The following is a 24,748-nucleotide window of genomic DNA, read 5'->3' on the forward strand; positions in this document are numbered from 1 at the left end:
CTCACAGAACACCAGGCTGTGTAGATGAATCAGGCATGTCCCCTAGAAGCAAATATACTCAGAACCACTTCTTGCTACACTGCACTATCATCCTTGAACCAAGTTAGTACACTTCTACTGTCTTTTCCCCTCGAGATAAAAACGTGGTTCCAGATGCAAAATGGACCCTGCAGATATGTTACGTCATGTCCAAGCCCAGGTACAAATACAATTTTGGGTCCCAAGCTGAGGCTCTCTTTTGCACAAGGAAGAATGGAAAAACCACCATAAAGATAAAACATATAATATTATTAATCATTGCAATGTGTAGATACCATAGGACTCAGTTTCCTTGTGTGAAAAAAAACTACAACCCTGGGGCCAAACCCTGTCAGCGGGCAGTTTTTGTAAATAAAGTTTTATTGGAACACAGCCATGCCCATTGATTTAAGACTGGTTTATGGTTTCTTTCTTGCGGCAGAGTCGGATTGTTGCAACAGAGACTGTCTGAACCCACAAAACGAAAAATATTTACTATCTGGCCCTACACAGAAACAAGTTTGCTGACCTTGCTCTGGAGACAAGACTAAATCTGAGTACCTGCTCGCATTAATCACAGCAGCTGTCATTTATCATGTATTACCTATATGCCAGGTCCTGTGCTGGGAATACTTCTGCATGTTATCTTTAAACTTTACATAGAGCCACCAGGGAAATATTATTATCATCATCGTGCAGGCAGAGAAACTTGAGACTTAAGGAGGTAAAAATGTATAAAGCCAGTGGTGGAATTCAAACCCAGGTCAGCACGATGCCAAAGGCCATGCTCTTCTCTTCTCTTCACACCTATCAATAAAAGCATGGGGGTAGACCCTGCTGCTTGCTGGCGATCTACGTGAGAAATGACTGATATTCCTGCTGGAATCTGGACGCTGCCATGCATGATCATCGGCCTGAGGAATCTGCACTCGAGCAGAACCACTTTTCCCAGATGACTGCTTGCAGTGGGGAGGATTTAATCATCCGGGGAGGTGGGGATCCCAGACGTTGCCCCTCGATGCCCTTGGAATGAACAGAGAGAGACAGGCCCCTGGAGCCCACAGCACACACTTCCTCCCAGCAGAGACAGGGGATTGGAGCTACGTACAGACGTGTACAGGGACCTGGGGACACACCACCGCCTCCCTCCAGAGCTCCTCGACTTGGGGGGTCGTATAGGCCATCTGGAGCATCAGTCACGTCAGGTGGCTTTTATTCGGACAGCAGCCACTACCGTGATGACACTCCCGTCAACACCTGCCAAATTCCAAATTAGCGGGGAGCTATGCCCCTCAGTAGAAGTGTGCATTCCCCAGTTCCAGAGGGTTAGACTCCTTACGAGGTGGGAGAGAGAGACGGTTGGAGGTACGCACCCACAAGGCCATGGGCATCTGCTAGATGTTCCCTGAAAACTCGCCTATCACATCCTCATTGGCATCGAGACCCAAGTCTTGGCTCTGCTAAAGAAAAAGAGGGCTCTGTGCACCGCGTCCTGAGGCAGCTTTCGGTTATAGCTATTTTTTCTTAGTTCTCTCTTTTGTTACACACGTTGTTGCCAAGTATGCACTATGTGTCGGTTCTAGGCATTAAGGATAAGCAATAAGTAAAAGAGAAAACATTCCCTGCCTTTAATAATAATTATGGTGTGCTTAGTATATGCCAGAACTCTTCTAAAACCTGTATGGGTAGTAATATTTGTAAAACTCACAGCAACACTATGAGGTAGGTACCAGTGTTGTCTCATGTCATAAAAGAAGAAACTGAGGCACGGGCATATTCATTCATTCAGCAAATACATCACACACACATGCACACATACATACATCCTGTGTTAATATTCACAGCAACTGGCATGTATACAGCTAGAGCCCCAAAGTTTAAAAAAAAGTATTTTATTTTGGGGGGGTGGCTCAGTCAGTTGAGCATCTGACTCTTGATTTCAGCTCAGGTCATGATTTCACAGTTTGTGAGTTCGAGACCCATGTTGGGCTCTGCACGGATAGCACGGAGCCTGCTTGGGATTCTCTCTCTCTCTCTCTCTCTCTCTCTCTCTCTCTCTTCCCCTCCCCCATCTCAAAATAAATAAATAAACTTAAACAAAATCCTTAACCATACATATTTGCACATGTTCTTCTCATTGCACCTTCCCTGCTAAGAAGGCCATTTTATGGATGGTAAAATCCTGAGAGGCTTACGGGGCACAAGATCACCTCGCTGGGTGGGGCACCAGTGTCAGGCCAACGCTATTCCATGGATGGACTGGACGAAGAGACGCTATGGGCTCCTCTCGGCTTTACAACCTGAGGGATAATTCCCGTGTGGCTTGCCCTCCCACCCTGCCCTGTGTCCCCTCGAGAGTCTTCCTGCCACACCCCGCAGAAATTAAATGTCACTCGGCAAGTGCAAGGTACACCTAGAACCCCATCCCCCAACCAGGAGGTAAAGAGGCTGGGAACCGGCCCCTTGGCTTCCGACTCCTACCCGGAACATCTCTGCTTTCACCGTCAGGACAGAACTTCCCCACCCAAATCAAGCCAGCGGGGCAGCCAAGTGCTCCCATGGGAGGGTCCCAAAGCCCCCACTACGCCACTTCTGCCTCCTCCCCGAAAGGCTGTGAGGACCTCTGACTGTCTGAGGGGCACAGTGGAAGCAAGCCATCACCCACAGGGAGGAAGAAAGATGGCCTTTGAGAGAGCTAGAAGCAATGTGGGAGTGAAGACAAGGTGTGTGGGGAGCTAGGATAAGATAAAGGAAGGGAGCCTGAAAAGCAGCAGGTGTGGCTTCTTTCTTGTAAGTTCTTGTAAGTTTCTTTCTGTGAGTTCTGTGAGGCTCTCAGAATCACTGAGGTCAGCTTCCTGGGGGGCCTGAGAACTATCTCCCAACACCAGCCCTTCCACTGGGTTTTACTGCCCTGGGTTGGACAATGGTAATCCCTGCAGTGCAAAAACAACCTTATTAATGCCAGATGCCAAGAGCTGAGTGTGCCGTCCCAGTGTGAGAATCAGTGGCACCCACAGTGCAGATGGGTTGTAAAGACAAAACGGATTCAGCTGATGATCTCAATATGGGTTTGTTCAATCACTGATTGATTCAGGAAATATTTCTGGAGTACAAAGTGTCAAGCACCATTCTTTGTTGTTAGGGAGACAAAGGGGGACAAGGCAATAAGGCATATCCCCGCTTGTTCTGTGGAACAAACCAGCAAGTACACAACGTACCACAGTGTGATGTGACGAGGGCTGGAGCTGAGGGATGGGCAGGAGAGAGAGAAGCACTCACTCTGATGAGACCAGGAATGGGCTGATAGGACTCTCAGTACGGGCAAACACTTAACCATACTCAGGAACTTACTTCACCTCCTCATGCCTCAGTTCCTTGCCTACAAAATGGAAATAAACTAGTTCTTTCCTTGCAAATGTGTTGTGGGGATTCAATGTTAATATACATAAAGTTCTTTTTTATTATCTAAAAGAAAAAAAATGTTTAACGCTTATTCATTTTTGAGAGACAGAGCGCAAGTGGGGGTAGGGCAAAGAGAGAGGGAGACACAGAACCCGAAGCAGGCTGTCAGCACAGAGCCCGACGCAGGGCTCGAACTCGTGAACTGCGAGATGGTGACCTGAGCCAAAGTTGGACACTTAACTGATTGAGCCACCCAGGCGTCCCTCTATACATAAAGTTCTTAAAGCAGCCCCTGGCACATCCTAAGGATCATTTATGAGCTGTCACTATTGTGTCACTATTAAATGTTCATTATGCACTAGGTCCTGTTCTGAGTGTTTTGTATGAATCAACAACCAACATGGGGGAGACTCTTGTCGACCCCGGGAGGCACAGGAGGTTGGGTAATGCAGTTGCATGGCTTATTAGTGCTGGAGCTGAGATTTGGACCCAGGCGGTCAGGTTCCCAAGTCTGTGCTCTTGACCTAATACTGTTCCGCCTGTCTGTGCCCTGACCCAGCACAGAATGGTCGGGGGTGAGTGGGAAGCTGTTCCAGAAGACATAACCTTGGAGCTGGTTTTTGATGACAGTTGTTCTTTACAAGGAGGTGGGGGGTGGAACAGTGATGTGTCAAGGGCATTCGTTCAAGGGCACTGGTTTGGAAGTAAGAATCCCCAGCCCACCATTTGCCCACAGCACAACCTCCAGAGTTGCAGGGTGTCTCAGTTTCCTCATGTGTAAAATGGGGATCACTCGTCCTACCTGGAAAGGCTGTCGCATGGAAGAAATGAACTCACAGATGTGAACAATGTAGGGTGCTACCTGACACGGGACAAGTGCGCAATAAACAGAGACCGTTTCCTCCCAGCCTCGCTCACCTCCAGCTGCCTCACCTTTCTCTTCCAGTCTTTCTCCCTCCTGCCCCTCGCTACCACCCACCCATTCTTTTTATGGAACACTGGTGGTCAGTTTCACTTCATCTGGCTTAATATGTCCAAAAAACACTCTCTCAGTTTTCCTCCTCCCCTCTGGGACCTCTTTCCCCTTTTCCTTCCCAGGCTCCTCTCTCTCTGTCCATCCCTGAACACCACTGTTTTTGGGGTTCCCACTGTTAGCCGTCTCCTCCTTCCCTCTCCACACAGTGTCCCCAGGAATCATGTGGCCACACACTGACAAGTCCCACCTTGATATGTCCAGAGCAGATCCCCCTTTGGAGCTCTTGGCCCACATCCCCATCTACACCTCCACTGGGATGTCCCAGTGCTATGTGTCCACACTGGAACCAACCTTTTCATCCCCAAACCTGCTCCTCCTCCTGGCACCCCAGTCTCAGTAATCAGTACCACTACCCGCCCGGTTGCCCAAGCTAGAAACTGGGAGTTGTTCTAGAATCTTCTTGCTATTCCACCTCCACATCCAATTAGTCATCGGGTCTTGTTGGTTTCACCTCTTTTGAGACTGTCACCTCTCTCCAGCTCCGCTGCCCCTGCCTAGTTCAGGCTCCTGCCGTGGCTCTTATGGATTTGGTATGGCCTAACAAAGCTCCTTCTTGCCAGCCTTTGCCCACCCTGAATCCATCCTTGACATCAGAGGCTGACAAATATTTCCTATGATGGACCAGATAATAAATATTTTAAGTTTTGAAGCCATAGCAACTCTGTCACAACTAGGCGACTCTGCCATTGTAGTATAAAAGGAATGACAATCCATAAACAAATAAGCATGTGTGTTTACTGTGTCCCAGTAAACTTTTATTTAGACAGACAGGAGCTAGATAGATTTGGCTCATGAGCCACAGTTTGCCAGCCCTCATTCTAGGCTGTCGCCAAAGTGGTCTAATAAAACTAAGCGCCTTAGGTAACACGTGTTCTGGGTCCAATTAACCCCTGAAATGCTGCCCTACAAATGAGGGCCAGGCAGGCCACATTCAGCATTGCAGCCCATGAAGAATAGTAGCCAAAATATAAATAAATCTCAAAACACACGACACCAAACTCCTACGAAATAGAGTTATGGACTTACAATTACCAATTCAACAAAGATTAACTGTGCACCTGTTATGTGCCACACATGCTGGGGCCTGAAGTTCTAGAAGCTCTGGCCTCTGCCTGCAACGTGCTCACCATGTAACAGAAGAGAGATAATAGGGCAGGACTATCGGTGAGACCCATGGACATGTCAGAAAGTGACTCTTTCAGGGATTTGCTCCAAGCTGTTTGCCATAATTATACACAGACATTCCCAGTCTGGTGCCTACTATTCTAGCCTCACTCTTCCTCACTTCCCCAGTGCTTCCTGAACTCCAGCCACACAGAACCCCTCCCTTTTCAGGGCCTTTCACAAATCTCTCTGTCTGTTCATGCTCCTTCCTCTGCTGGAATTGCAAGTTTTCTCTGGCTCATCATGTATCACTCACATGCAGCTCATAGGTGAGTGTCCCTGACAGCTAACAAGTCCTTAATAAATCTCAGTGAATACTGAAACTAATATGACACTGGATGTTAACTAACCAGAATTAAAATAGAAACTTTAAAAAAAAATCTGAATGAATTATTTAAAGGCCCAACTCAATTGTCTACCCTTCCGTGAAGCCCTCCCTGCTTTTCTTGAGCAGAATTAGTCGGCTGCCTTCTCCACAATCCCACATCGCTGTGATCACCGCTTCATCAAAGTATGTGGTACACCGTACTAAAATTATTGATTTATGCGTCTCGTGGTCCAATTATCAGTTCCTTAAGGGTAAAGACAGTATCTTAGACACATCAGTGTCCGTCGCTCACTTCCCTAACCGGTGTCCCCTTTCCCCAGAATTATCACTGCTTGACATATACTTTCTGCTCAAGCTCATTGATAAAGCAATAACTATAAAAAGGAATGAATGAATGAATGAATGATGGACATGAAGTATAATAATGGATACAAATAATCCATATCATGCAGGCACAAAGAAGAGAGGATTCATCCTTACTAAGCATATCAGGAAAAGCTACACAGAGAAGATGGCATGAAAACTGAGCCCTGATGAATTATTAGAAGTATGCCTAGCTTAGGGGCACCTGGGTGGCTCAGTCAGTTGAGCGTCTGACTTCGGCTCAGGTCATGATCTCGCAGTCTGTGAGTTCGAGCCCCGTGTTGGGCTCTGTGCTGACAGCTCAGAGCCTGAAGCCAGCTTCAGATTCTGTGTCACCTCCTCTCTCTGCCCCTCCCCTGCTCATGCTCTGTCTGTCTGTCTCTCAATAATAAATAAACGTTAAAAAACAGTTAAAAAAAAAAAAAAAAGAAGTATGTCTAGCTTAAACAGGAGAGGGTAAGGCATACCAGGAGAGGCAAGTGTGAGCAAAATTAAGGTGGAATGAAGGAACGTGGCAGATATGGGGAGTGATGACACATAGACAAGGCTGGAGCTACAGAGGAGTGGACAGAATGGGGGTGACCCCACTGAGGGCGATAGATTTTATCATGGGGCTGGTGGACAGCCACCGCAGGGGGGTGACATGGTCAGATGCACATCCCAGAAAGATAAGCATGGGCTAATGATTGGCAAGGGATCAGGCACCAAGAGACCCCTCCAAGGCCACTGCCCTTATCTTTGCCTGACACACTGATGGATAGGACATGGCCTAAGACAGTGAGTGCGGAGGTGGGGCGGGGGGGAGGAACAGCTCCATAGATCTTTAAGAAATGACTCAACAAGAGCTCTAATTTTGCAGAAAAAGCTCAGACACACAAGGAGAGGAACCCATAAGCACATGAACTAAAAGATGTGGAGTCAGATCAGGTGATCTGAACTGCCAAGGGACCAGCCTGCTAGCAAACCCCCGGAGGCAAGGAGGTGTTACGGCGAACAGGAAAATCAACCAAGGAGCCATTCCCTCTGTGCTTTACAGGAGCTGCAAGAGTGGCGAGGAAAGCCGGGTGCCTGGCGGGGGTTCCTACCGCACTGATGATCCAGAACAACACGTGCGTGACTAATAGCCCTGTAACAGGCCCTTCCTTACGCGCTGTAATGGGAGCCTCGCCGACAGATGTGGCCAGTGTTCCCAGCAATCCTCAGGGAGGGACAACTGCAGGGCTCACTTAGGAAAACAGGTGAGACTCATTCTTGAAACATCCTGGCTGTTGTCGTGCGAGCACGCTGGACGCCCCAAGCATCCCAAAGGCTTCTTCTGCCCCTTAGAGAGGGGGGCGAGCCCAGTATCTCCCTAGCCGCGACCCTGCGAGAGCTCACTGTCCTTATCTGTAAAATAGAGATCACTGTACAGGCTACTGTGAAAGGTGGTTGTGAGCAACGATGAGAAAACGGATGTGAAACTAGCTTCTCAGTGAACTAAGAAGCACTAATAAATGTTGGGGGTTAGTATTATTAGTTTATGAGCCACAAACTCTACCTGACATTTATCTCTCCGTATTTCTGAGAAAAATGTGGTTTGTTTCTGTATGATTTGTGCAAACTATCCAAAGTGTTAGCGACTTTTTTTTTTTTTCCTGATCGAAAATAATTTCTTCTCTTAAGAGGAAAGCGGTGCCTTGCTAATGGCAAATACTCCGGAAAGTTTGAGTGTGGTCTTCCTGATGCCATTCAGAGACAGAGGTCAGCCCACCAGCATCTGCAGTGCTCTGAGTGGGCAGAAGGCAGATGGAGCTGACCATAAAGCAAGGAGAGAAGACTTCTGTAGCACATTTCTCAGAAGGTTCCAGGGGCACCTGGGTGGCCCAGTCATTAAGCATCCGACTTCGGCTGATTTCACGATCATGCAGCCTGAGGGTTTCAGCCCCGCGTCGGGCTCTGTGCTGACAGTTCAGAGCCTGGAGCCTGCTTTGGAGTCCCTGTCTCTGTCTCTCTCTGCCCATCCCCCCACCTCTCTCTCTCTCCCCCTCTCAAAAATAAATACAACATTAAAAAAATTTTTAAAAAGAAAGTTCCCCAGTGGCTTGCCACACCTCCGCCACCGCTTGGAAACTAAGAGAAAGAATAGCTCAACATCTTAAAATGTGCCACTTCTGATTAAAAATTGGTATCTACAGGGGAAGAAGGGAGGCTAGAGAGAGCTAAAGAAACTTCGTGTACTAGTTGTAATTACTTACCAGGTTGTTTTTCTTCGTGACAGTATCTTATGTCCGTGGGTTTGTTTAGAAAGCACTTCAGCTCTTACCATTCTGCATAGTTCACAGCTAAGCCACGAAGATGAGCATCCCTGTAACTGTTATGGGTCACGCGTAAGAGCCGGAGACACGGAGGCTCAGAGTGGCACGCAATCAGTACCCAGACTGTGATGCCAGACTCCCAGCTTGCCACTCCTCACGTCCCCAGCAAGACGGCCGGCTCCCGGAGGCGGGACCCTGCCTTCCGCCTGCTAGTGCCCAACCTACTGCTCCAAGCGGAGACGAGCGAGACGAGCGAGTGCATTCTAATTAAGCTACTTGTTGTATTCATTCCGCACACACGTAGTGGGCACCAAACAAATGCCGCTGGGGATTATAAAGAGTTCATATGCAAACTAAACCCTGCTTGAAGCCTGGTGGCAGGGGGTGTGAGGAGAAGAGAGAGCAAGAGCCCACAATTATTTTAGGTTGAACCTATAGGAAGAAACACATAAAACAGCACAAACAGCATTTGAAGAGACTGGACTAGTAGCTATTGCCAGTGACAGAAAAATGCTGTTGGGATAACAGAGGTGGCCTTAGTCCACCTCCTGTATGACCGCGGTTCTCCGACTTCAGTGGGTGGCAGGGTAACCTGGAGGGTGACCGAAGAATGCAGAGGCACAGGTTCCTTGAAGGAGGATACGGCCTGGGCCTTAGCATTTTACCAGAGTTCCCCAGGTGATGCTGATACTGGCTAAAGTTTGAGGACCATTATTCCAAGCAGATATTTTTTTTTTTTATCTTCTAGAGAGAGAGAGAGAGTGCTCATGCATGTGAGCAAGTAGAGAAGAGGCAGAGAGAGACAGAGACAGAGAGGGAGAGACAGAGAGAATCCCGAGCAGGCTCCACACTCAGCACAGAGCCCAACACAGGGCTGGATCTCTCGACTGTGAGATCATGACCTGAGCCGAAATCATGAATACGATGCTTAACTGACTAAGCCACCCAGGTGCCCCTAAGCAGACTTTTCTTAGGGAGAAACTTCAATGGCCAGTGGCTCTGAATGTTCCTTCTTCTTGCCTGGCGTAATAAAGAAAATGAGGCTTCCAGTGAAGGTCAGTGGTTGACCTCTGCCCATTAGGGCACTGCCTGGGCACGAACCCATAGGACTCAGCCAGTCTCTAGCTTAGGACTTGCGGAGGGGAGAGCTGGCATGGGTGAATCTCTCTGGGGTGCTCCACCACTGCTGAGAAGGATATTATTCCAGCTACGTTTCATGCCACCTTCCTTAGCACACACTTTGGCTCTTTAAACAATGTTTTTTCACTACCAAGACCTGGGTCAGCTCCAGAGGTGAATCAGGCAAGTTCCTACCTTTAAGGGCCTCCCAGGCTGGTGGAAGAGACCAGAGACCCAAGGAGTAACGTTGTAAATGCTGCTGGAAAGATGTGAGCCACTGGAGGGAAGACTAACCCAAACTGGGCCAGGGAAAGTCTCCTAGAGGAAGTGACGTTTGAAAAGTACAAACACACCAGGCAGAGAAGAGGAAGCAAGCTGTTGGTAGAGAAAGCAGCTGGTGGCAAGGCCAGAGGGCTGCCCTGGACAGAGCTCAGCTAATAGACTGGTGTGGCTAAGAAGAAGAGTGTGCAGGTCAGAGAGGAGGGAGGCGGGACTGGATGTGAAGGGCCTTGAATGCCGCGCAAGGGTTAAGGCTTAATCTTTAACAATCGTTAACAATTCCTTTCCTCTTACCTTCCCAGCCCGCTTGTTCTCCTCTCTGCTTCTCTGGTCTCCCCTTCAGGAGGCTAGAGAAGAGAGAAAAGCAAAGGAGGAAGGGAGGGTGTTCAAAGGGAGAAGGGAGAAAGGAGGAGAGGAAGAGAGACATTCCAGTTCCCTTTTTTTTTTTTTTTTTTTTTGGCCCCACCTTGAAATGCTGTTGTTTATGTTTTATAAGAAATTAGCAATTTAATGATTTCGGGCTTCACAAGAGACATAAGTGCTGAACTTCAACCCAGTCTGAGGCAGGGCTCAGCTTTGAGGTGGAACCAGTACAGCCTAGGGTAATAGTTCCCAACCTCTTGACCTCAAGGGCCAACCCATGCCTGGTTTTATTTAGGCTTGTAACATTGTAACAGCTATCGATCGAGAAAATATAAAAAGGGGGAAAAAAAATCTACAGTTAATTCAAAAGCACTCTAGAGTAAATTTATGTTCATTCTATGCCACAGTATCCACACACTTGAAAATTCATTAGTACACAATAACCCACATCAAAAAATAAATAACAGACACAGACAAGTATCTGTAACATATGTGATAGGCCAAGGGCTAATGCCTTAATATATACTAGTGCCGTATTGTCTTGATGATCATAGCTTTATAATATAGCTTGAAGTCTGGAATTTGATGTCTCCAGGTTTGGTTTTCTTTTTCAACACTACTTTGGCTATTTGGGGTCTTTTCTGGTTAATGCCTTAATATATAAAGAGTTCTTGCAAATTAATAACAAAAAAAGACCAACCCAAAAGGAGAAAAATGGATAGAAAAGGGCACGTGCAATGGTATTCACAGAAAAAGAAATACAAATACCTTAACTTCTCTCATAATGGAAATATTTCTATATATATTGAATACATGCAATACCATTTTTTTAACCTGATAGAGTAGCAAAGACAAAAATGTTTGGTACTCATGGATTAGATAAGAGGCGTTGGGAAAACACCACGTTCATGCATCACTGGGAAAATGTAAATGGGAATAAGTTATTTGGAGGGGAATTTGACTACATCCATTAATTTTTTCTTTTCCTTTTCACAGTTATTAAAATTTTTTAAAAATTTTTTATACTGTTTATGTATTTTTGAGAGAGACAGAGACAGAGTGCAAGTAGGAGAGGGGAAGAGAGAGAAGGAGACCCAGAATCTGAAGAGGCTCCAGGCTCTGAGCTGTCAGCACGGAGACCGATGCAGGCATCACAAACAGTGAGATCATGATCTGAGCCAAAGTCAGATGCTTAACTGACTGAGCCACCAGGTGCCCCAACGTTTATTAAAATTTTCAATACACTCTTGTTTGTACAGAAATTCCATTTCTAGAAATCCATGCTATGTATAAAATCACACAGGGTCACAAAGGATGTCAAGTAAACTGGACTCAGTAAGGAGCAATTATAATGCAATTTTATTTTATGTTTTCACCCTACAAACTAACTCACTTGCTCCTTTAACTCACAAAACAAATCTCCACGATTTCAAAGCATACTCCAGTATATTTAACCAAACTCTGAATAAATTACATTTGAAAGTTTTTCCTTCCTCAGCTCAAGTCTGCTTCAAGGTTGGATGCCAGTGTGGGAGAGGGAGGCAAGATTGTCTTCTCTCTCCCACATCTCCTCTTCTCCCTCACTGCCTCCCCAGGACAGGACCCAGATGAAGAGGACAGAGGATGGGGGCGGGCTTCACATGGCCAGCACTGCTGCTCTCTGGGCTGGGTGGCTTGGGTGGGCTTCCCACACATCCCACCTTGGGAACTTCTCCTAGCAATTCCCTAGATGCTGGGGAGGCTCCTCCCTCCCACCACTTAAGCCCTGGGCTTCCAACCCTCCCCTTTTCTGTTCTTTTGGAAAGCCCTAATGGGAAGAGTCTCTCTCAGGGTGGCTCTCGTCTGTCTCTCTCCTGCTGGCCCATTTCTAGATCCATGGAACACCGGTTCTTTTGCTTGCCTCTGTGGGTGGAAGGTCCCTGGCCCCCGGCAGTGTTCTCTCTCTCTCTCTCTCTCTCTCTCTCTCTCTCTCTCTCTCTCCCACCTCAGGCCAGCCCAGCCTCTCCTTGCTGCCCTATGCTACCAAATTCAGGTCCCAGCGACCAATGCCATGCTCTCCAAAGGTTCCATCTAAGCCTTTCTCCATTGCTTTAATCCAACCTACCCTCAGGGGAGATGGGAGTGAGGAAGGATAAGAGGCACACCGACACTATCCACAGAAACTCTTCCTTCCCGACCTCTCCAATCTCTGTCACCTCCTCAACACTGGAGTCAGGTGATGGTCCATGCTGGTAAAACGGGCTATGCAGTCTCAGTAGGGCCTGTCCAGATGGGCTAGAACCTCCTTTAAGATCGGGGAGGGAGATATTCAGTACTGACTTTATTGTTTCTAGAGATTTGGAGCCTTGGCCAGAAACTGAGACTAAGAATCCCATTTTAACATGCTGTTATATACATATACCACATACATCATTTACAGAATTGCTTACAATAGGAAAAAATAACCTAAATGTCTAGTGAGTAGTAAGTAAATTATGGAACAACCATATGATCATCTGTATATGTCATTATAAGAAAAACTCTACATGATATATTATTAAGTTAAAAAAAAAAAAAGCCGAGTGCAGAATCCATAGGATCCCATTTGTGAGTGCTTTAAGGGGACATTTTGTTACATACATGATTTTGTCTGCACAGAAATTCTGAAGAGTGAAATAGTGACCAGACCTATTATTCGCTGTATAATTTTTTAAATAATTTTTGAATTTTTACCATGATGCATTAGTTTTATCATTTTAAAACCTATTATTAGGAGAAAAATAAAAACATACATAGTGCATAGTGTTCCTTTTTAGAAATCTTGCTTTCCTTTGAAAAATTAATATGCCTTCATTCAAATAATACAGAAACCCAAAAAGAGAAAAAGGAAGATACCTACAGAAAATATCTATAAAGAAAACACATATCTCATAAAATTTTTTAAAAAATCTGTCTCCTACCCTCTCCACCTTGCAAGTTTATCACTTGGTTTTTTTATTTTTGAATGTTTATTTATTCTTTTTTTTTTTCAACTTTTTTTTTTTTTTATTTATTTTTGGGACAGAGAGAGACAGAGCATGAACGGGGGAGGGGCAGAGAGAGGGAGACACAGAATCGGAAACAGGCTCCAGGCTCCGAGCCATCAGCCCAGAGCCCGACGCGGGGCTCGAACTCACGGACCGCGAGATCGTGACCTGGCTGAAGTCGGACGCTTAACCGACTGCGCCACCCAGGCGCCCCAAATGTTTATTTATTCTTGAGAGAGAGACAGAGTGTAAGTTGAGGAGGGGCAGAGAGAGAGAGGGAGACACAGAATCCAAAGGAGGCACCAGGCTCTGAGCTATCAGCACAGAGCCTTACGCGGGACTCGAACTCACGAACTGTGAGATCATGACCTAAGCCGAAGTCAGACCCTTAACTGACTGAGCCACCCAGGTGCCCAAGTTTATCACTTTTAACAGTCAAGTGTGTATCTTCTTCCCGTTGCTTCTGTGTGGTTTTACAACATGTGTCATTTCTTTTAAACTAAAAATAGAATCATACCATACAGAATGTTCTTAAGCCTGATTTTTTTTCACCTTGAAATACACCTTGGACCACCTTCCATGCCAGTACACAGAGTACACTCTACTCTTCCTCGTCTTTGAAGTAGTTTACCTCTGTGTGTCCCAATCCGCACACGGTTTACTTGACCATAACTTGAGACGGCCGCTCTTTTAAGCAAAGCTGTAGTGGCCGGCCTTACACGCTCCCACTGTAACAACATTCCCATCCATTAGGCCCCTTAGGTAAGATTGCTGGGACATTTAACATACAGACACTGCCAAAATTCCACACACCTCCTCTCCCTGCCAGCCCCTCACCCCACCCCCCTCTTGGACAATGGCTATAGCTATGTAAGCCACCTTCTTGACACAGTGATAAGCCACACCAAGAGATCCAACACCCACAGCCTGGGACCTGTGGACCTCATTAGAGCCTGTCCATCAGGGCGTGACCATCTGTGCAGCTATGTGGCAGAAGAAGATGGGAGAACGAAAAGGAGTGTTGTATTTCTATTATACAACCACAGATTATGTTTGCCATGAAAAGACAGTCTGCATCATCATCACTAAGGTAAAACACAAATCACCCATAAAATGTCTCCCTTGCACTCAGCAACTTTGAGCTATGCCTCAGACCCCTTGTGGTATCCCTGTCTACTCTCTCCTGCCCTTAGATAGCCCTATAGAAACCCTCCAACCTTATGGAAAAGTGGAGTCCAATAACCGGGCCCATGAAGATTCTGGACACCAGGTGAGAAAGGAATGAAAGCCACTCGGTCTAGAGAAGAAAACAGCCTGGGAGTCAAGAGGGTTGTCATGAAAAATTTCAAGGGCTGCCTCGAGGACAGAGGAGCAGACTAAGTAGAGAGTAGGAGCAGAAGTGAGGAGCAACCGGCAGGCTGATTTTCAGGCTAGACTACAGAGAATTTTCTAACCATTAAAACTGTCCTGAGCTTCAAAGGGAGGCATTCAAAGCAGCCAGGACTAGAGTCAATGACATCTTTGAAGGCCAAGGGGAGACAGAAGGCAATGTGCATGGCAGCATGGATAGTATTGTCTGAAGAAGCCCAACTGGCTATCCCCAAGGAGCCACAACACTCTACATTTATTGTATTATTTTTGTGAAATCCTCCTATGCCAAGATTCAGCCTATGCCTTTCCATCTCAGACACCTGATTTGGTTAGAACACGAAGAATAGGTTAGTCTCTCACAAAGATTTGTATCAGCCAAGCACAAAGCGACGGATGTACCAACCAGAGTGCCAGCACATTCATTTACAAGGAGAGACAGCCATCAGGTAGGCCAGAAACTCATGTCTGATGTTCCTCATCAAACATCCTCTTCTCCTTGGCAGATGGACTCAGAGGGGATAGTTGTGTCCATGAAATTGTAATTCTCAAAGTCTATCAGTCAAGACTGGCTTGGACGATGCCAAGATGGGCTCTGCTATGACTCTCCTTAATCCTCATTTGCATGGATAGTGAAACCTCTTTCAGAATGTTCTGCTCCTTCCTCTCATACTGAAATACCTCAATCCTGTCATTGAGAAGTCTTGCTATTCTAGGAGACTCTTCTTAAAGGGACTTTATAAATTTCCACTCTTATTTATTGCTTTTGAGTTTCATGTTTCAAATCTGATAGGACTGATCTTTTTCTGGGAAGAAAATACCACTTGCGTCAGGAGAGTAAAGGGAATTCTCCTGAGCAGGCTTACCACATATTGTAGTGAGAGGCAGTATGAAGTAGCTGAGAGCACAGACTCTCCAGAGTGAATCCCAGTTCATCACTTACTAGGTGACCTTGGGCAAGTTACATAATCTTCCTTGCTTCAGTTTCCTCTTCTGCAAAGTGGAGACAATGATATGTGCTCATGGGGTTTGTGGTGAGGATAAAGTGAGTTAAAAAATAAAGTCCTCAGAGCCATGCCAGCACCAAGCATGTCCATAGAATGGTTTGCTACGATGATTACCGAGCCCTGATATAAACCTTACCTACGCAATCCTCACCATGAGACAAGTCGTATTCCTGTCTCCACTTTACCAATGAGAAAACAGAAGCTCAGCAATTCCAGACAGAAAGCTGGAATGGAAACTCAGGTCTCTCTCACCGTGAAGCCAGAATCCAGTCCACCACCCTCATCGCACTGTATCACTTCCACAGATGGTGGAACCACTTTTCTCTTCGTTAGGTCAGGGGGCGGGGGTGGGGGGTGGGTTGGGGGCAGGCAAGAGTCTATTTTCATCACCGCAGCTCATCCTTGAGCAGGAAAAATGGTCATGTCCTCCGCCTACGGTAAGGCCCGAGCTAGCTGGTGAGAAGTGTAAGTTGTGCAAGGCGAGCAGCTGCCTTGGCAGATGCGTCCATGGCTAAACACAACAGAAGTTTCATTTCCAGAGTCGAGAAAAAAATACCTATCCCAAAACATTCTCCATGACCTCCCCAGAGGTGGATGGGCTGACGCAATGGGCATTCTCTGCTGGAAAAATTGGCTCTAAGTACAATTCTGCCAGCTCCCCATGCAGCCACTGGCTCTGATCAAGGGCCCCTGGTGTCCCTGGGTTTACTCAACGTTTGAACACTGCTCACTGAGTAGTCACCTATACAAGGCAAAGTAATATGAGAAAGGGAGGGCCAATGACCTTGAGACTGAAGGCTCCAGAGGGAACTCTCATATCCATTGAAAGCAGAGTGCTACAGGAGGAAGGTTGGGTAGCTGGACAGGTCTGAATTTCAAGCCATCCTTAAGAGTTGTATGGCTTTAAGCACGGCACTCAAACTTCCTAATTTCTATTTCCTCTTTTTTAGAATGGAAAATATTTCTACCTTGCAGGTTTGTTGTGAGGAAAGGTAAATGTACCTAGAATGCTGGGACTATAATTATACAGATATAAAGAACCTCCATTAACCTAGGATAATCAAAGACTAGAATGGATGGAAATATTTTTTAAGAGACCGAGAAAGCAAAATACTGAAATTTTCACATATGTAAATCAACTGCAAAGGGAAGAGAGAAAAGGAACAAATATTTTTAGTGCCTATATTGGCCAGATATCTCATTAGGCCCTTTACTTACACTAAATCTCACAAATCCCATGTGACAGGTTTTATTACCCTCATTTCACAGACAATGAAAGTGATCATAGAGGAGTCTTTACAAGACCACATAGCTCGTCTGTGGTATGGTGAGGCTGGGAACCAAGGGCTTTCTGACCCCATCCAGACCTCTTTCTGAAGCATCATTCTACATCTGCCTCCAAAGTGAAAATACCAGGAACTCCCTGGAGGAGAATAATGCTTGACATTCATTGAGTCACCCAGAGCAGTGCTTCTCAAAGTATCTTTGGGGAGAACCCATTTCGTTTTGTTTTGTTTTGTTTTGTTTTAATTCGCTAATCTATCACAGACTGTGACATTTGTAAAACATAATAAAACACGAGAAACATAAAATTTTAAAGGACACACAAAAGACACACTCGATCTTTTTTCATTAGATTCGGCACACACAACATTACTCTGTCAAACGCTTATAAAATCTCCCAAGCATTTGCTCTCAGTTTTGTATATCGTCATGGACCAGTCCTGTGGATCTCAAGTACCACCATCCTAGAGCTAAAGCTATCCACATATCCTAGAGAGAGATCTCAGAAAGTCATCTGGGTTTGCCCCCTGTTTCCAGGCAGGACCCCCAAAGCTGCTGGGCTCTTTCTTTCTTGAGAACATCTGTTGAGAGCCTCACACCCAGCAGTATGGGGATAGGTCATCCTTACCTCCTGGTAGCTTCTGTCCAGTCTGGATCAGAACGTTGGATCCCCAGGTTTATCTGAAGCTTTCTGGTTCCGACCTCATCCCTTCTTCCCTTGGGTCCACCCTCCCCCTCACCCCAACCCGCATCCGTGATGTTTTCCTGTCTTTGTCTTCTCTCCTCTATAAACACCTGGCCACGGTCAAATCTCCTCCAGCCATGCAGAGGCAGGAGGTAGGGCATCGTTGAACAGGTGAGGGAGGTAGGACAGGGGAGAAGAATAAGTCACCACTTATTTGGTGTTGTCAGGTGTCTGCCTTGCATATATTATCTTTCATTATCTTCGTAACCATCCTATGAGGTGAGAATCTCCCAATTTTATAGATAAGATTTGAAGAGCAGACAAATGTCAGAGCAGAGACTGGGACTCAGATCTATCTGAGACTTGCCAGCCTAAGCCCTTAACTCCTCCTGTGTGGGGCCTGGGGGATGGAAACGAACAGCTCTCAAGGGACTGCCAAGACCAGTCTCAAGCTCTATGCTCTCCTGGGTGAGCAAGCCAAACCTACAAGGCCCATTGTGCCTATTTGCTCTTGCATGGTCAGATGGCAACACATAGGCCAATAGCACTTCCTCTAACACCCAGCAGGAAATCTGAAAGCTGTCCTCCCTCAGACCACTGGCTCCATATGACATAACTAAAGCACAGGCCCAGAGGAATATTTGCATCTCCCCTTAGCCTGCTCACCCAAGTCTCCCTTCAGGGCTCCTCCAGGCTCCTCAGTCCCACACAGAGACCACCCTGACCCCTTTCCTTCGGACTGGACAGGACACCCTCCTCTGCAACAATGATAGCAACCATTTGCTATGGGCCTTCTCTATGGCAGATTCTAGATGTATCTTACCTCACTTCATTTTCTCGATAGCCCTTTGAGGAAAGGTTCATCACCCATGTTCTCCACAAAAGGCAATCAAGACTCAGAGACATTAAGTAACTTACATAAAGTCCAAGAGATAGCAAGGAACAGAGATGGGATTGAAACAGAGGTCTCCCCATCACAGGGCACTGCCACCTATCACAATATATTCACAAAGACTTCAGCACATGCAAAGTTTCAATAAATGATTCCATGACACCAACCAAAATCAGAAGCAGTGGGTAAAACAGGAAATGGGTTAACATTTTTATGGCATATCCAGATAATGGGGTACTGCTCAACCACGCAAAATGATATTGTAGAGTAGCTACTGACATAGAAAGATGTTCTGGCTATTGAATGAGTAAGGCAGGCCACAGAAAAGAAAGTACAATCTAATCCTATTCAATACACCTATCATCTAGCCATATAGATAGGTATGGATGGACACGGACACACGGACAGACACACACACACACACACACACACACACACACACACACTCATACACCCCTCAAAGGAAAAGACAACAAATGTCAACAACGGACAAGTCTGTGCTAAGATCAGGAGTGGCCTATGTGTTATTATTTTTGTCTATCTACTTTTTCTAAAGTTTCCATGCTAGTTACGGCCTCCCTAACCTTGAAGGATCATAGCTGAACACAGTTGGAGAGACCACTGGGAGAGAGAGAGTGGATGACAATAAGTAGAACAGGTTGTTTCATTTTGCCTTTTTTTAAAAATGTCCTGTGAGTGACTTAAGCATATCTAGGCCTTTCATCACCACCCATCTGGAATACACTATTTTTTTCCAAAAGAGTCCAGTGATGGAAATGTGGAAGGAATTATGGTTTCCCAAAGCCCAAATTTTTAGTGATTCAAACTTAATTTGCTCAATGTCACTCATTGTTTATTTCTGTTAGATGCTCCCTGGGCCTGTTTGTTTATGATGAATCTGTTTTCCTGATTAGCTGATAATGTGGGGAAAGCAGAGAAAACAACCACTAGCTCTGTGCATTTTTATTACACCCGATGTCACTACTGTGAAAGGCTTTGGGGTCCACAGGTGCACAGTTGTCTCAGACCCCAAGCTGAAGTGAAGGAGTGTTCACTTGAGTTTAAAAGAGACGCTGGGAGCACCTGGGTGGCTCAGTCTGTTAAGCGTCCAACTCTTGATCTCAGCTCAAGTCTTAATCTCAGCCCTGCATTGGGTTCTACACTGGGCATGAAGCCTACTATGGAAAAAGAGAGAGGGGTGCCTGGATGGCTCAGTCAGTTGAGCATCTGGCTCTTGATTTTGGCTCAGGCCATGATCTCATGGTTCGTGAGTTCAAACCCTGCTTGGGGCTCTGTGCTGACAGTGAGGAGCCTGCTTGGGATTCTCTCTCTGCCTGCCCACCCCTGACTTGTTCCCTCCCTCTCTCAAAATAAATAAATAAACATTTTTTAAAAAGAGAGGGCGGGGGCACATGGGTGGCTCAGTCAGCTAAGCATCCGACTTCGGCTCAGGTCATGATCTCACGGTTTGTAGGTTCAAGCCCTGCGTCGGGCTCTGCGCTGACAGCTGGGAGCCTGGAGCCTGCTTCTGATTCTGTGTCTCCCTCTCTCTCTGCCCCTCCCCCACTTATGCTCTATCTCTCTCTCTCCCTCTCAAAAATAAACATTTTTTAAAAAGAGAAAGAGAAAGAGAGAGAGAAAGAGACCCCTAAGGCTGCATGGTTGACCTCCCCACCAGACCTTTCCACCAAGCTCTGTTATCACCAGATGCGGACTTGCAGAAGGTCCCTTGCTAAGCTTATTGAGGTTATTACATGGTAATCATGTTTTCCAAACCCCAAACTGGCCATCAGGAAAGCAGAATATTGAGAAAAATATAGACACTGGCATCAGAAACACCTGGACTCACATTCCACTCTCACTTACTAGCTGTGTGACTATAGACCAACCTCTTGTCGTCTTCTGACTTTCATGTCCTCCCTGTAAAATGGGGATGATGCTGGGTTGTTCAGACCACTAACTCAGATAAGCTATGTAAGGTGCTATGGTCTTCCCCAGCTGAGTGTGGTTATCAGTAGGTTTTCAATACACATAAGCTATTGTGAGATGAGCTGGCTAAGGTTGGAAATGCCATTGGAATTTTTATTAACTCAGTTATTGACAAGCTGGAGGTTGTACTGATAGGTGAAGATGCCGTGGCTTCTGCCAAAATTACGGGACAGCTCTCAAACTGAAGCCAGTTTTGAGCTGTATGTATCTTCCACCTCTTCGCTGACCAGGTAAAACTCAACTCTTGTACTCTGCTTTACTCAGTCAACATCAAAAACATCCTTCCACGTTGGTAACTCCGGTAACATCATTTTGCACGGATAAGACAGAATTCAGTCACTCACAAGACATTAAAGAAAGACAGAGGCAAAACAGAACAGCCTCGCTGCATGAGGACCCTCCGATGGCGCGTCAGGGAGAGCCTTCTGAGACTAGACAGGCCAGATGTAGTACAAACACCCTGAGACAACACCTGCTCCGCTGCAAGCCCACCCCTCAGCCCGAGCCCTTCCTTGGGCCAGCTCCTGGAACATACTTTGGCCAAAGTTAGAGGTTGCCTGGGAGCCCACTGTGAGGAGTAGGCTGCGAGATGGAGTGAAATCATGTTCTAAAATACGGCGGGTTTTTAAGGAACGACCAGGCAGGGCGGGGGGGCTGGGAGATGGGCTGGTCAGGAAATGCCAGTTTAAAGTTAGCTCTGACCTATTAATCAGCAGCAGGGACAATGATGCAGGAGGGGCGGGAAGGCCGGACATGTGCTCGCGCCAGATTTATGGGCCCAGAACAAAGGGTGGCCTGCTCGTTTAGAGAGTCTCTTTCCCTTTTCCTCCGGCAAAACGAGGACATTGTTTGAAAAGCCAAAAAGAACAAATATTCTAAAGACTGAGGTCATTTCCAGAGATGCAACAGGTCCTGATGGGGATCCATACCCTTGCTGAAGGAAGAGGACTGTGCAGGAGAGCTCTGAGCAGCAGGTGGGATGCATAGTGAAGCAGAGACCACAGACCCCTCACCTGTGCTCTTAGAGGAGCTGGGACCCCCTACCTGATGCTGTTCCAAAGGCAGCTGATGAGCCCATCTGAAGCCCCTCAGGATAATTCGGGAAGACTTTTGGAAGGCCTTCTGTTCAGGCTGAAAACGATCTGTCTCCTTCCTTCTCTGTTCCACAAAATTTTCTGGAAGGCTTTCCCTAGTGTGGGCTGCATAGGATGCCATTGCTGTCAGCTGCCCTTCCACCTAGGAGATGGTCTTGTTTCGGTGGCCTGCTGCATTTCATCACACCAGGAGAGAAGAGTCAAATCAGAAGAGTAGGGATCATGACAAAAACAGGCAACCCGATAGAGAGGGAATGATGACTGATTCTCCCAGGCTTTCAGGGTTTGAGGACCAACCAGCTGAGCCCTCACAGCCTCTCCCTCCCCATGGCCATCACCTTTGGTCAGGGTCTGCTGGCCTCTTACCTGGAGCCATGAGAAGGGTCTCCATGACTCTTGTCTTGCTGTCTTCCCAGCTAACCTGTGTACAACGGTCAGGATGAACTTCCTAAGCGATACACATGACCATCTCTTTCCTAGCCAAAACACATTTGGTTCCTCTGCATTTTCTTCAGAAAAGAGGCTCAGCTTGGTGACAAGATCCTTCATGTTATGGCCCTTGCCTTTCTAGCTCACCTCCCATCTCTGTCCAAGCCCCACCATGTCCTTTACTCCACAGAATTATTTTCTGTTCCTGAACATGACATGTCCCTCCTGGAAAAATTCTAGTCATTCTTTAAGACCTTAGCTCCCTCCACAAAGGTAACCTCTCTTATGCCTAGACCCTACATCATGTCCTGGTGGGATTAACCACTTCTTTGTCTGGGGTCTTTTGCAAGTGTTCACAATGATGATGATGATAACTTTGAAAAGAATACTCTGCTTAACTGGGGGTCACGTGAAGGCTTAAATTCCATTAAATGAGTACTAAGTGTTGTATGGAAACCAATTTGACAATAAATTTCATACTAAAAAAAAAAAAAACTCCATTCAATGACTGCCTGAATGAATGAATGATGGCCTACTAGACAAGGTTACCCCTAGAATATGTGGAAGCCCATGCAAATATTTTTGTGGGCACTCTATATCCATAAACAATTTGAGTCACTTAAAATCAGTGTTTCAGCAATATTCTGACAGCCCAATTTCATGTGATTCAGCAAAAGAAATATACTCTGGCCAGCAGAAAAGATTCTCTGACCAAGCAGCCCTCTTAGAACTGGGGCCTAGTCATGAATTCCTGGAACAGCCCATATACACACATTCTGGAGCTCCTCTGGGATACCTGGTTGACCCCATGCACTAGCTAGAGGACTGCAAAGCATGTCAAAGGGAAGAAATGAGGACCAGGGCTGAAGTGCGTTCAAGGTGGGTCCAGAGCACTTGTGTGGATGGCACAGCTGGCCCTGGCCAATCCTGATCACTGGAGGGGCTTAGGAAATGTTGGGGATGGCATTCCAAAGTTCAGGGGCCCCTGAGGCCCAGACCCAGGCAGATTCCATACTTGCCCAGGTGGTACTGTTCCTAGGTAACCATGTGATTCTACTTTTTGTCATTCATCAAGTATTTACTGAGCATCTACTATGTAGTAGGCACTTCATTAGAAGCTGAAGTTACATATTCATCTTTATAGTTACCTATTACTTGACTTAGCAAGTTATCGCTGTCAAGAAGCAAACTTAGTAATAATCCGCCAAGACCTGCAGAGTGTGGGAGCATAGCTATCATTCTGCTGATTAGGAAACTGAGCAGGAAAGAGCCGTCATATATTCCATGGAAGTCCAGCCATGCGCTCTACTCCTGGGTGTGGTTAGAAAAGCAGCAGAGAGGTTCCTGAAAGAAAGCAAAGGGCAATCCATTGATCTCACTTCCAAAAATAAATCAAAACGTGAGGAGAGAGAGAGTACAATGATGACTTAGAGCCTATTCTAAGGTTCAACGGAGGATGGAAATAATGAGTAAAATACGTGCGAATGGCTCCACAGTGTGCTCTCAGAAACTGTAGTGGCTAACTCAGCTGGTAAAGCCTCTCAGAGCAGAGCAGTGGCAAATGCAGTGACCTGAGGGCCAGGGGATAGCGCCAGCTTCTACTTCTCTCTCTGAGCCTCAGTTTCCTCATTTGTAGACCACGGATTAGTACCCTCACTCGCTGTTGTAAGACTCAAGTGATACTAAAGGTCATGAACAACCTGCGTGCACTGAAAGCACCACCCCTGCATTACTCACTATTAATAAAGGAGTAGAGCGGTTATTTTGTGACTTTCTCACCTCACCAAACAAAAACACCCACAAAGGGGATTCCCACAACATGGGCTTTTACAAAAAATGAGCTAGTCAAGGAAAGAAACAGATCTCTCCCCAGACTAAACCTGATACCCAAAAGAATGTGATTCTAGGAGCACCTACCTGGGTGGCTCAGTTGGTTAAGGATCTGACTCTTGATTTTGGCTCAGGTCATGATCCCGTGGTTCATGAGTTCGAGTCCCGCTGACAGTGCAGAGCCTGCTTGGGACTCTCTCCCTCTCTCTGTGCCCTTCTGCTCTCTCCCTCTCTCACAATAAATAAATAAACATTAAAAAAAATAAAAGAATGTAATTCCATGTTGTCTTTTCAGTTTTGTACCTGTACACACACACACACACACACACACACCCTCCATAGCCTATAGCCTGGTCCTTAAACACCCTCCCCCAACCCTCCCACCCCCGTTCCTCCAAGCCACGGTTCTTACCCTAGGGGAATTAGCCCCTCCCCAACCCCCCACCCCCGCCCCCTCAGGGAACACTTGGCCTGTGTCAGGAGGCCTTTGAGGTTGTTACACCTCAGATGGGGACAGGATGGTTGGCTACTGGGCTCTAGTGGGTAGAGGCCAGGGACACTGCTAAATATCCTACAATGCACAGGACAGCCCTCACAATAAACAATTAATCCAGCCAAAAATATCAATAATGTCAAGGTTAAGAAACTCCACTGCATGGCTTTGTTTAAGCTACCTCTCCTATTGTTAAGTGTTCTCTTTCCTCTTCTCTGCTTACTTAAATCCTACCCCTCCAGGGAGAGGAAAGGCCCGATCACGTGCTGATGGAGGTTTTAAGCCAATATAACCTTTTTGGTAATT

The sequence above is a fragment of the Neofelis nebulosa genome, chromosome 12 (assembly GCF_028018385.1).
Source record: "Neofelis nebulosa isolate mNeoNeb1 chromosome 12, mNeoNeb1.pri, whole genome shotgun sequence".
NCBI lineage: Eukaryota > Metazoa > Chordata > Mammalia > Carnivora > Felidae > Neofelis > Neofelis nebulosa.